We start from the raw sequence: 12,997 nt of genomic DNA, 5'->3' as shown, positions 1-12,997 counted from the left end.
AAAAACCTAAGAATAAATCCAACCAGGAAGTGGGAAATCTGAGATTTGTGGTTTTTCAACTCTTTGTCTATTGAATACACAGTGTCTATGGGGTCATATTGCACGTCCTAAGGCTTCCACTAGATGTCAACAGTCTTTAGGACCTTGTTTGATGCTTCTACTGTGACGTGGGGGTGAATGAGAGGGGATTGAGTCAGAGATCTGCCAAAAAGCCACGAGCTGACCATGCACGTTCACCTGATAGTTAGCTTGCGTTCCATTGCAATTCTACAGACAAAGGAATTCTCCTGTTGGAACATTATTGAAGATGTATGTTAAAAACATCCTAAAGATTGATTATATACATCATTTGACATATTTCTACGGACTGTAACGGAACTTTTTGACTTTTCGTCTGCACCTAGTGATCGCGCCTCATGAATGTTGATTACTGGGCTAAATGCGCAAACAAAAAGGAGGTATTTGGACATAAATGATGGACATTATCAAACGAAACAAACATTTATTGTGGTACTGGGATTTCCTGGGAGTGCATTCTGATGACGATCATCAAAGGTAAGTGAATATTTTTAATGCTATTTCTGACTTCTGTTGACTACACAACATGGCGGATATCTGTTTGGGTTGTTTGATCTCTGAGCGCTGTACTCAGATTATTGCATGGTGTGCTTTTTCCGTAAAGTTTTTTTTAAATCTGACACAGCGGTTGCATTAAGGAGAAGGGGATCTAAAATTCCATGCATAACAGTTGTATCTTTTAGCAATGTTTATTATGATTATTTCTGTAAATGTATGTGGCTCTCTGCAAAATCACTGGATGTTTTGGAACTACTGAACATTACGCGCCAATGTAAACTCAGATTTTTGGATATAAATATTAACTTTACCGAACAAAACATACATGTATTGTGTAACATGAATTCCTATGAGTGTCATCTGATGAAGATCATCAAAGGTTAGTGATTAATTTTATCTCTATTTCTGCTTTTTGTGACTCCTCTCTTTGCCTGGAAAAATGCCTGTGTTTTTCTGTGACTTGGCTCTGACCTAACAATCGTTTGGTGTGCTTTCGTCGTAAAGCCTTTTTGAAATCGGACACTGTGGTTGGATTTACAACAAGTGTATCTTTCAAATTGTGTAAAATACTTGTATGTTTGAGGAATTTTAATTATGGGATTTCTGTTGTTTTGAATTTGGCGCCCTGCAGTTTCACTGGCTGTTGGCGAGGTGGGACACTACCGTCCCACATACCCTAGTGAGGTTAACCTCAAATGGATAACTAGTGATAGTTGTCTCCTCTTTTCAAGGTTGTTTTGCAATTGTGTCTCTCCTTTGAACCACACATGGATGTAGTCTATAGATGTACATCTACAGACTACATCCATGTATCAAATACATGCCTACATACCTGTTTAGCATCACAATGCAAACCTCTGTAGATACACCCAAGGACAACATGACATGCAAATATCCTCCTCGGTGTGACAGGAATCAAACCTATTAATAGGATTGATGAGGATGTTGGTGATGCTACTGAAGGCCTACTTGCCAAACACAGCATTGGGAAATGCTACATGCTAGCTAAAAAAAAATATGTTTTTCTTGATATGACACACTAAAGGACAAATATAAATTATTAATATAAAGTATACAATGCTTACTGGTAGACAACGAATTGTAAAGACATCAACATGTATCTGCAGAGGTTAATGACATTGTCTTCTGAGATTCGGTCACTGTTTGCTGGCTGTAGCCTCCTCACATTTTAAAGTAGTATAGTATTGAGATCTGGACGTTTTACCTGCTTTTCAACAAGTAACAGAAGGATACATGTGTAGTTCATCACAAGCATTTATGAAACATCCAAAGAAGAAAAACACCAAGTGTAATATACACACTTTAAAAGCCTTGTACAATGTGGGCATTATCGCCCCATTTCACTAATAAATACAGATGTTAATGTAATCTATAGTTCTAGCTCTAGTAAGAACATTCAGAATGTATTCTTCCACCTTAGTGGGAAGGCATTAAATTGACACAATTCATATCTATATACGCATCAATGACACTATTCATATCTATATACACATCAGTTACACTATTCATATCTATATACATATTAGTTACGCCATTCAAATCTATATACACATCAATTACACCATTGATATCTATATACACATCAGTTACATTATTCATATCTATATACATATTAGTTTCACCATTAAAATCTATATACACATCAATTACACTATTCATATCTATATACACATCAGTTACACCATTCAAATCTATATACACATCAATTACACTATTCACACTTGGAATCAGGTGGTAGACCTACTGGACTACATAAAGCCTACTATCTATCCTCTTATCTCTTACAGACCTCTGACACAGGACAGTTCCCCAGCCCTGTGAAGGTAAAGGAGGGGCTGCACCAACCCATTGATCACATTGATGGTGTAACAAATGTTTAAGGCAAAATAAAATTCTCCATCATTCAAATAACCTTTTAAAGGTAGAGTTACCTCAAACGGAAGATAATTCACCATCATAGACAACACGATCACCAACATGATCCTGAAGGCCCTCATCTTTATGTTATTTGTCCCCTGCCTCCCCCCTTCCCCCGGCCCGGGACGTTTCAGAACCCTGAGAACTGAGAGGCAGCAGAATAGCTTCAACAAAAACAACACCAGAAACTCACACCAGTAAACAGTTTAAAAAAAAGATTCACTCCCAAACATACAGAACAAGCAGGACCCAAGCACCATCAGCCACACAACACCACAACACCCCACCCTGTATCTCAGGGGTTTGTACTTCAGGTAGACCAAGGGTGGACCACTGCCACTACTGACTGTTCAAATAGCACATTTACCAAATTGGATTTGTGTGTGTTCAGACAGCAGTCATTTCTTGACATGGCTACTTGTCATAATGACAACGGGTGTCTATGCAGTGGTGTAGGCTGATTGGTGCTCTTGCTTCCTATCACTCAGAAGCTATGTATCAAGCTAATGTGATAACAATTCCTTCCATGGACTTTTCCCAGTTGCTTTAATGTTCAAAATCATAGCGTAAGAACACTTTTACATCCTCAAAGGATAAGATGATCCAACTTTAAAAACAAGTCCCTTTTGGCTAGCCACAGCAATCAACTAGTTAGCTATGTAGCTGTTCAGCTTTGTAGCACATTCAATGATTGGTTTGTAAACAATTAACAAGCTAGCTAGCTAACACATTTTCTTGTCAAAACTGTCAATAGAGTAGCTAGCAATGAAAGAGATATGCCAAATCACAGTCTAAAAATAACTTGAGGGGAAATAAATTTGCTTGGCTAGGAGTCAGATTTGTTTCTAATTTCAAACCACCTATGAATGTGGTTTGAAATGTGGCTTGAAATATCTGATTTTGTGTGTTATTTTGGATTTTAAGTCTGCAGGAAAAATAACACTTACCCCGATAGACATGCCACCAGGGGTCTTTTCACATTCACTAAATCCAGAATAAATAAAATATTGAGTCTACCCTATTATATTTCTATGGTTGTGCCACCTCTCCCTCACTGGCCCCTGAGGTAACAGGGTAGTTTCCCAGCCCTGTAGAGGTTGAGGAGTGGCTGTACCAACCCACAGAACACAAGTAGTAACATCAAGAGGGCATCGAGCAGGCAGAACACTTCAGCTCTGATGCAGTCTTACAGCAGGTAAATGACCGCTGTGGGAAGGTTGTTGATCAACATCATGGCCATGATGACTGAGACGACTGTGAACACTTTCGTCTTCATGGCTTTCATCCATTCTTTCTCCCTCTTCCCTCCTCCATCTCTACCCGCCCCGGCCTGGGGAGCTTCAGGACACAGAGGATGGAGAGGCTGAAGAATAGATTGACCAATAGGAAAAGCTGGATGTAGGTGAGGAGGCAGTGGATGGGGAGCTGAGGTGCGTAGAGATAAACAGCCCTCCCTGTGAACATCAGCATGACCCCTCAGGCCCCGGCCGACCCAACCCACCCTGTACCTTAAGGGTTTGTACTTCAGGTAGAACACAGGGTGGACCACCACCAGGCAGCGCTGGACGCTGCACACAGATGCTGCACTGGAACACAGGACGGTTGAAGAGGATAAGAAAAATGATGATGCGTCGGCTACCAGGATGAACAGGCATTATACGATCTCTTTCGACGGCCTTTTGTTGTCCCCAGCACAAGATGCACCTGTGTAATAGTACTCATGTTTAATCAGCTTATTGATATGCCACACCTATCAGGTTGGCAAATTAGAAATGCTCAATAACAGGGATGTAAAGAAATGTATACAGAATGTATACAGAGAAATATAGTCTTGAATTGGTAGTTAAATTGGTTTAAATGTAATTTCTCTCAATTAAGTCGCTTCTCTTCTATATCATGGGAAAATATCTTCCTAACAACAGAGAGAGATAGAGGGAGAGCGAGAGAGACACAGAGAGAGAGAGAGATACAGAGAGAGAGATACAGAGAGAGGGAGAGTGAGAGAGACAGAGAGGGAAAGAGAGAGAGAGAGAGAGAGAGAGAGAGAGAGAGAGAGAGAGAGATGGAGAGAGAGAGAGAGAGAGAGAGATACAGAGAGAGGGAGAGCGAGAGAGACAGAGAGGGAAAGAGAGAGAGAGAGAGAGAGAGTATGTACCCATGGGGAGGGGAAACAAAAACAAGGAAGTGGAAAATAATTAGAAAGAGTTAAAAGACAGCAATGAATCAGGCTGAATAGAACCCTATTTCACAATTAGTGGACTACATTTCACCAGGGCTCCCCCGCTCCACCCCTAGCTCCCACCCTACCTCCCTCTCTCCCTCCCTTACCAGGAACCGCACATTTAGACAGCGCACCTAAACACATGTTGCTCCCGTCTGTAAACTGATGCAGCCCATCACTCTCAGCCTCCCCCACCAAGACACCTGTGTTTCCCCAGTCTGTAAACTGATGCCGCCCATCACCTCACTAGATGGAACACACCTGACATGCAAATGTTTTCCACTGATTATGACAACAACAAGTGATGTTTAGTATGGTTGCAGAAGTATTCCATGTTGTTTAATTCCATTTCATGACACCAGAATAGTGGGAACTGATCATTGAATTTAAGAAGAGGAATATTGAAATATTATTATTTTATTTGTTATTGTAATTATGACAATACGCGTACATATTCTTTATTTATCCTCTTTAAAGCAGACAGACAGGGAGCTCCTTAATAAGTATGTATTTAATCTCATCAACCCAACAACATTTACAATCTAACTTTCACGAGAATACAATGTAAAAGCTTGGTACCAGTCTGTTTCTGCATTAGCCAGCTGAATGGTGTGTCTCTCTGCCAATAACATATCACCAGGTCTTTTAACACACGGGTACATTATGGCCAGGATTCAATTCCAAGCTGTGCTATATCCCGCTTGACATTTCCAAGTTGAGCCAACATCGGAAGCGTTTATCTTGAATGCCATATCAGTGAATGCGGTTCCATTCCCTTTAAAAGCTGCATTGTCTACAAGCGCTATTGTTTTGAATCCCAGCCTATATATCACAATAGTTTTGCTACATATGGACGATTTGAGTAGTACTTGGGCTGGTTTACACTCTGTGTGGGTTCATGAACTGCAGACCCAACATTATCTACACAGAATCTATAGAGTTGGAAATCAAACCATCACTTTCTAGGCTACTGATTAAATTGGAAATACATTTCAACATTATGAATTGGAAAACAATAAAATCCATTTTGAATAATATTATACATTTAAATTCAAAAATTCAAATTAAATATAAAGATATACTGTATAAGACATTTTTAAAGCATTAATGGGTTTAACAGATTTATACTTTTTGTCTTAGAGACCTCTGATACAGGGCAGCTTCCCAACCCTGTGGAGGAAGAGGAGGGGCTGCACAAACCCAGAGATTACAATAACGCAGAAACAAATTGACATACCTAAAGAAAAGTTTATGTAGGGAATGTAACTTTTAACCGATAACACCAGTACTAGTGGGAGTTGAGACACCACAGTATAAACCAGGACAATCAAAATGATCTTAAAGGCCTTCATCTTAATGCTGTTTGTCCCCTCCCTGTCCCCATCCCCTGGCCCTGGACGTTTCAGAGCCCAGAGTACTGAGAGACAGCAGAATGACATCAGAGAAAAATAAATCAGAGACTGGCTAAGGAAAGAGTAGTGTGATACTGCAGAAAAGTTCTCAAACAAACTTAGACAGCAGGACCCAAGAACCATCAGCCAGACAACACTGCAACACCCCATCCTGTATCTCAGGGGTTTGTACTTCAGGAAGACCACAGGATGGACCACCGCCAGGTAGCGCTCTAAACAGATACAGCACTGGAACAGGGGACGACCAGAGAAAATGAACCCAAAAGAAAAAGCAGCAGCTTTGTGGACAAGATCAGATTGGACATATTGGTCAGCTATGCGGACGGCATTAAAGACGCAGAGGAGAACCTCAGACAGGGTCAGGTTGAGAGGGAAGAACTCTGAGGCCATCGTCCCTCCAGCTCCAGTCAGTATCAGCCACAGGATGTAGACATTGGTGGGGAGACCCAGGATGATGTTGATTGCATAGGAAGCAGTAAGCATGGGGATATAACTTATCACATGGACACCTTGTTCACCCGGATCAATGAGGGAGACAGGAGATGTGGACGTGTCATTGACTGTAGATAAAGAGAGAGAGAGAGAGAGAGGTAGAGAGAGGGGTAGAGAGAGAGAGAGAGATAGAGAGAGAGATAGAGAGAGAGGTAGAGAGAGAGAGAGAAGGGAGGGAGGATTGTTATACAAGCAGAAAGACACTGCAAAGTATTTCTCTCACAATATTTTCATTCTTTACTTAAATATGCACATATAATCATGCTATTGCCACTGCAATAGTTAGTGTAGTTTTACCTGTTTTAAAAAATAAAATAAAAAATTCTGAGTACCGTCAACTAGATGCGTTAAAATCACAATAAAGCACACAAAAAACCTGAGCAAGCTAAATTAAGAAAGATAATCTCTAGTTAACATATGCACTACACATGATCACTTTCTAAACGTGACGAAATATCAAAATGTGTCCATATATTTTCATATATTGTTATGTTTTTGTTCACAACTACATTCATCTATATCAACTGAGATTTAAAAATAAAAATGTAACTATTTAACTCACCTGTAGCCAATTGATGCAGTGTCTCTGTCCTCTGAGGTGTGGTGTGTTGTGTCTGTCACAGGTGCTGGACGTGATAACCTGCAACTAAATATCCAAATCTCTGCCCTACTCTGCCCTGCCACACCTGAGTGCAGTGTCATCTCAACCTGGTGATGCAGACCACATTGCATCCAAAATGGCACTCTATTCCCTATAAAGGGCACTACCTTTAACCAGTGGCCTAAGGGCCCTGATAAAAGTTAGTGCACTATACTGTATAGGGTGCCATTTTAAACGTTGGCCAGAGCATAGACAAGAGCGGTGTCATATTGTAGGCAAATAACAAGCTACATTTGTTTTGTTAAGCTTGCATTCAATTGCCCCTCCCTGCTGCTCACAACCAGTTTCCTTTCCCCCTGTCACAAGCAGAGTTATGGCTGATATAAGATGAAATTGTCTACCTGTTTTTCTTAATTTTTTATTTTATTTTTATTTATTTCACCTTTATTTAACCAGGTAGGCAAGTTGAGAACAAGTTCTTATTTACAATTGCGACCTGGCCAAGATAAAGCAAAGCAGTTCGACACATACAACGACACAGAGTTACACATGGAGTAAAACAAACATACAGTCAATAATACAGTATAAACAAGTCTATATACGATGTGAGCAAATGAGGTGAGATAATTGAGGTAAATGCAAAAAAAGGCCATGGTGGCAAAGTAAATACAATATAGCAAGTTAAACACTGGAATGGTAGATTTGCAATGGAAGAATGTGCAAAGTAGAAATACAAATAATGGGGTGCAAAGGAGCAAAATAAATGAATTAATTAAATACAGTAGGGAAAGAGGTAGTTGTTTGGGCTAAATTATAGGTGGGCTATGTACAGGTGCAGTAATATGTGAGCTGCTCTGACAGTTGGTGCTTAAAGCTAGTGAGGGAGATAAGTGTTTCCAGTTTCAGAGATTTTGCAGTTCGTTCCAGTCATTGGCAGCAGAGAACTGGAAGGAGAGGCGGCCAAAGAAATAATTGGTTTTGGGGGTGACTAGAGAGATATACCTGCTGGAGCGTGTGCTACAGGTGGGAGATGCTATGGTGACCAGCGAGCTGAGATAAGGGGGGACTTTACCTAGCAGGGTCTTGTAGATGACATGGAGCCAGTGGGTTTGGCGACGAGTATGAAGCGAGGGCCAGCCAACGAGAGCGTACAGGTCGCAATGGTGGGTAGTATATGGGGTTTTGGAGGTACCTGGTAGGTTCATTGATAATTTGCGTGAGATTGAGGGCATCAAGTTTAGATTGTAGGATGGCTGGGGTGTTAAGGATGTTCCAGTTTAGGTCGCCTAGCAGCACAAGCTCTGAAGATAGATGGGGGGCAATCAGTTCACATATGGTGTCCAGAGCACAGCAGGGGGCAGAGGGTGGTCTATAGCAGGCGGCAACGGTGAGAGACTTGTTTTTAGAGAGGTGGATTTTTAAAAGTAGAAGTTCAAATTGTTTGGGTACAGACCTGGATAGTAGGACAGAACTCTGCAGGCTATCTTTGCAGTAGATTGCAACACCGCCCCCTTTGGCAGTTCTATCTTGTCTGAAAATGTTGTAGTTTGGTATCAAAATTTCAGAATTTTTGGTAGTCTTCCTAAGCCAGGATTCAGACACAGCTAGAACATACGGGTTGGCAGAGTGTGCTAAAGCAGTGAATAGAACAAGCTTAGGGAGGAGGCTTCTAATGTTAACATGCATGAAACCAAGGCTATTACGGTTACAGAAGTCGTCAAAAGAGAGCTCCTGGGGAATAGGAGTGGAGCTAGGCACTGCAGGGCCTGGATTCACCTCTACATCGCCAGAGGAACAGAGGAGGAGTAGAATAAGGGTGCGGCTAAAAGCAATAAGAATTGGTCGTCTAGAACGTCTGGAACAGAGAGTAAAAGGAGGTTTCTGGGGGCAATAAAATAGCATCAAGGTATAATGTACAAACAAAGGTAAGGTAGGATGTGAATACAGTGGAGGTAAACCTAGGTATTGAGTGATGAAGAGAGAGATATTGTCTCTAGAAACATCATTGAAACCAGGAGATGTCATTGCATGTGTGGGTGGTGGAACTAATAGGTTGGATAAGGTATAGTGAGCAGGACTAGAGGCTCTACAGTGAAATAAGCCAAAAAACACTAACCAGAACAGCAATGGACAAGGCATATTGACATTAAGGGGAGGCATGCTTAGTCGAGTGATCAAAAGGGTCCAATGAGTGGAGAGGTTGGTTGGGGGTCACGGCGATTTAGACAGCTAGCCAGGCCATCGGTAGCAAGCTAGCATAGGATGGAGGTCTGTTATTAGCCACCTCTTGCGTTCCGTCAGTAGATTAGTGGGGTTCCGTGTGGTAGAGGGGATTAATCCAAATCACACACACAAAAAAAAATAGATATAGTTATAGAGGCCCAAGAAGAAAAAATTTAACATATTAAGATTGGAAAACACATTTTTTTGTAAAGTTGACTATGTGTTCTTTATGACGGAATTATTTTACAACATTGCACTACCGAAAAGGCAATCTGTTCATGGAACGACTGTCACCTTTTCCTCAGAGCCCTCTGATACAGGACAGTATCCCAGCCCTGTGGAGGTAGAGGAGAGGCTGCACTAACCCACAGATCACAATGACGGAGAAAGAAATGGATAGTGACAAACAACACAACCTGATCAAGGACATTTTACAAAGACATAATTACAATCATAGGCAGGTAGTTCAACATCATAGACACCAGGATAATCAACATGAACTTAAACATCTTCAGAGTATTAAGCTGAGATACGTAATTGTTTTAAGATGGTCAAACCAAGAATAATTTAGCTATTTGATTTAGATGCTTAGGACCAAAAAAAAAATATATATATATATATATATATATATATATATATAAACTAATTTGATCAAATATAGAATTTGGCCTTTTTCTACTATAGCCCATGGAAACACATTGAATTACACTGTAACGATTGTCCTCCTCTTCAGATGAGGAGTATGAAGGATCGGACCAATATGCAGTGTGGTAAGTGTCCATTTCAATTTATTAAGACTGAACACTAAAAAATACAAAATAACAAAGTGAATGATAGAAATGAAAATCGAAACGGTCCCGAAAGGTGCAAACACAAAACAGGAAACAATCACCCACAAAACACAATAGAAAACAGGCTACCTAAATATGGCTCCCAATCAGAGACAACGACTGACACCTGCCTCTGATTGAGAACCATACTAGGCCAAACACATAGAAAATTACCTACAGAACAAAAACTAGAAAAACAACATAGAATGCCCACCCCAACTCACGCCCTGACCAAACTAAAATAAAGACATAAAGAAGGGACTAAGGTCAGAATGTGACAAAATGGCAACAAAGACCGTAAAAAATGCTTGACATTTAAAGGTCATTTGCATTTTAATGGACACGTGCAGCCTTTACCTTGAATGCCATCTTTGCAAAAGCACTACCATTGCTTTTAAATGCTGCATTGTCTACAAGCGCAATTGGATTGTATCCCAGTTTATATATATCAAAATGTTCAATGCTACGTATGGATGATTTGAGAAGTTCTTGGTCTAGAATACAATATTTGTGGGAACATAAACTGCAGACCCAAAATGAACAAAACAAAACCTAGGGGATATCAAATCAACACTTTCTACAGATTACATTGGAAATACATTCAAATACATTCAAATGAATTGGAAAACAAAATGTATCCACATAGAGAGGAAGCTGTTTGAGGGAATGCTAAGTGTGTGCAAAGCTGTCATCAAGGCAAAGGGTGGCTACTTTGAAGAATCTCAAATATAAAATATATTTTGATGGTTACTACATGATTCCATATGTGTTATTTCATAGTTTTGATGTCTTCAATATTATTCTGCAATGTAGAAAATGAAGAAAACCCATTTTGACTGGTAGTGTGTATATATAAATAATTGCTACATATGGACGATTAATTTTCTTAGGCTGGTTTAAACACTATGTGGATACATAAAGTGAAGACCCAATATTATCAAAACTAAATCTACAGGGGAGAAATTAAATCATCATTTTCTAGACTACTGATTACTTTGAAAATACATTCAAACATAAATAATTGGAAAGCATAACAATCCATATATAAAAAGGTATACATTTTAATAAAAAAATGACTAAGGAAAAACATAGAACATAAAAAATAATGACATCTACTATATTGTTAAGGCTCTAATGTGTTGAAGAGATTTTACATTTTTGTCTTAGAGACCTCTGATGCAGGGCAGCTTCCCAACCCTGTGGAGGTAGAGGAGGGGCTGCACAAATCCAGAGATGACACTAATGCAGAAACAAATGGCCATGCCTGTAGAAAAGTCCATTACAGGAATGTAACTTTTAGTCGATATCATCAATACTGTTGGGATTTGAGACACAGTAGTATACACCAGGATAATCAAAATTATTTTAAAGGCCTTCATCTTAATGCTGTTTGTCCCCTCCCTGTCCCCATCCCCCGGCCCTGGGCGTTTCAGAGCCCAGAGAACTGAGAGGCAGCAGAATGACATCAGCAAAAAATAGATCAGTGACTCGCCAAAGATAAAGTAGACGAACACTGGTGAAAAGTTCTCAAACACACAAAGACAGCAGGACACGAGAACCATCAGCCAGACAACACTACAACACCCCACCCTGTATCTCAGGGGTTTGTACTTCAGGAAGACAACAGGGTGGACCACTGCCAGGTAGCGCTCCACACAGATACAACACTGGAACAGGGGACGACCAGTGTTAAAGAAACCATAAGAAAATGATGCAAGATGTGCAAGTGCAATTGTAGGGATGTGCATGTTGACAAGGACAACGACTGAAAACATGCAGAAGAGGACCTCAGACACAGCCAGGTTGAGAGAGAAGAAGTCTGAGGCCATCGTTCCTCCCGCTCCGGTCAGTATCAGCCACAGGGTGTAGACATTGCTTGGGAGACCCAGGATGATGTTGATTGCATAGGAGGCAGTGTAGATGGATGTGCTTTGTGCATAGAGAGTAGCTTCCGAAGAGCTGTTTGTTTCTGAGATGTTCATGTCTTCACCTTCTGTACTGGTGTTTGGGATTTCAATATTCTACAACAATAAAGAGCTGTCACCAGGATTTGTTCCTGTTGGAATGCAACATAAATACATTAATTAATCAATCATGAATCAATCAAAGGTACCAAGGTTGGATTCATTTCCATTTCAACTCAGTCAATTCAGGAAATTCATCAATACCAGCACAAACTACTTAAGTCGTTTTATCTGTATCTGTACTTTACTTTACTATTTTTGTTTTTTGACAACTTTTACTTTTACTACCCTACATTCCTAAAGAAAATAATGTACTTTTTGATCCATACATTTTCCCTGACACAAAAAAAGTAATTCACACACTTATCAAGAGAACAATCCTGGTCATCCCTAGTGACACTGATCAGGATGACTCACATTGTAGTCTGGCTATTGGTAAAAATAAAAAAAAGAAGAATGTGCTGTCTGGTTTGCTTAATATAAGCCATTTGAAATTATTTAAGCTTGTACTTTTACTTCTGATACTTAAGTATATGTTTGCAATTAAATTTACATTTGATACTTAAGTATATTTAAAACCAAATACTTTTAGACTTTTACTCAAGTAGTATTTTACTGAAAAAAATGAGAAAAAGTCAGCAACCTTCCCACTAGCCATGATTGGCTGAGATAATGAGTGGGCTGGACATGCCGAGAGATGAGTTTGGATTGGTCTGCCAAATTGCGCTTGTCTGTCTATT

This window comes from Oncorhynchus mykiss, chromosome 10, assembly GCF_013265735.2.
Source record: "Oncorhynchus mykiss isolate Arlee chromosome 10, USDA_OmykA_1.1, whole genome shotgun sequence".
In the NCBI taxonomy this organism is placed as follows: domain Eukaryota; kingdom Metazoa; phylum Chordata; class Actinopteri; order Salmoniformes; family Salmonidae; genus Oncorhynchus; species Oncorhynchus mykiss.
Note: the sequence above shows the minus strand (reverse complement) of the source record.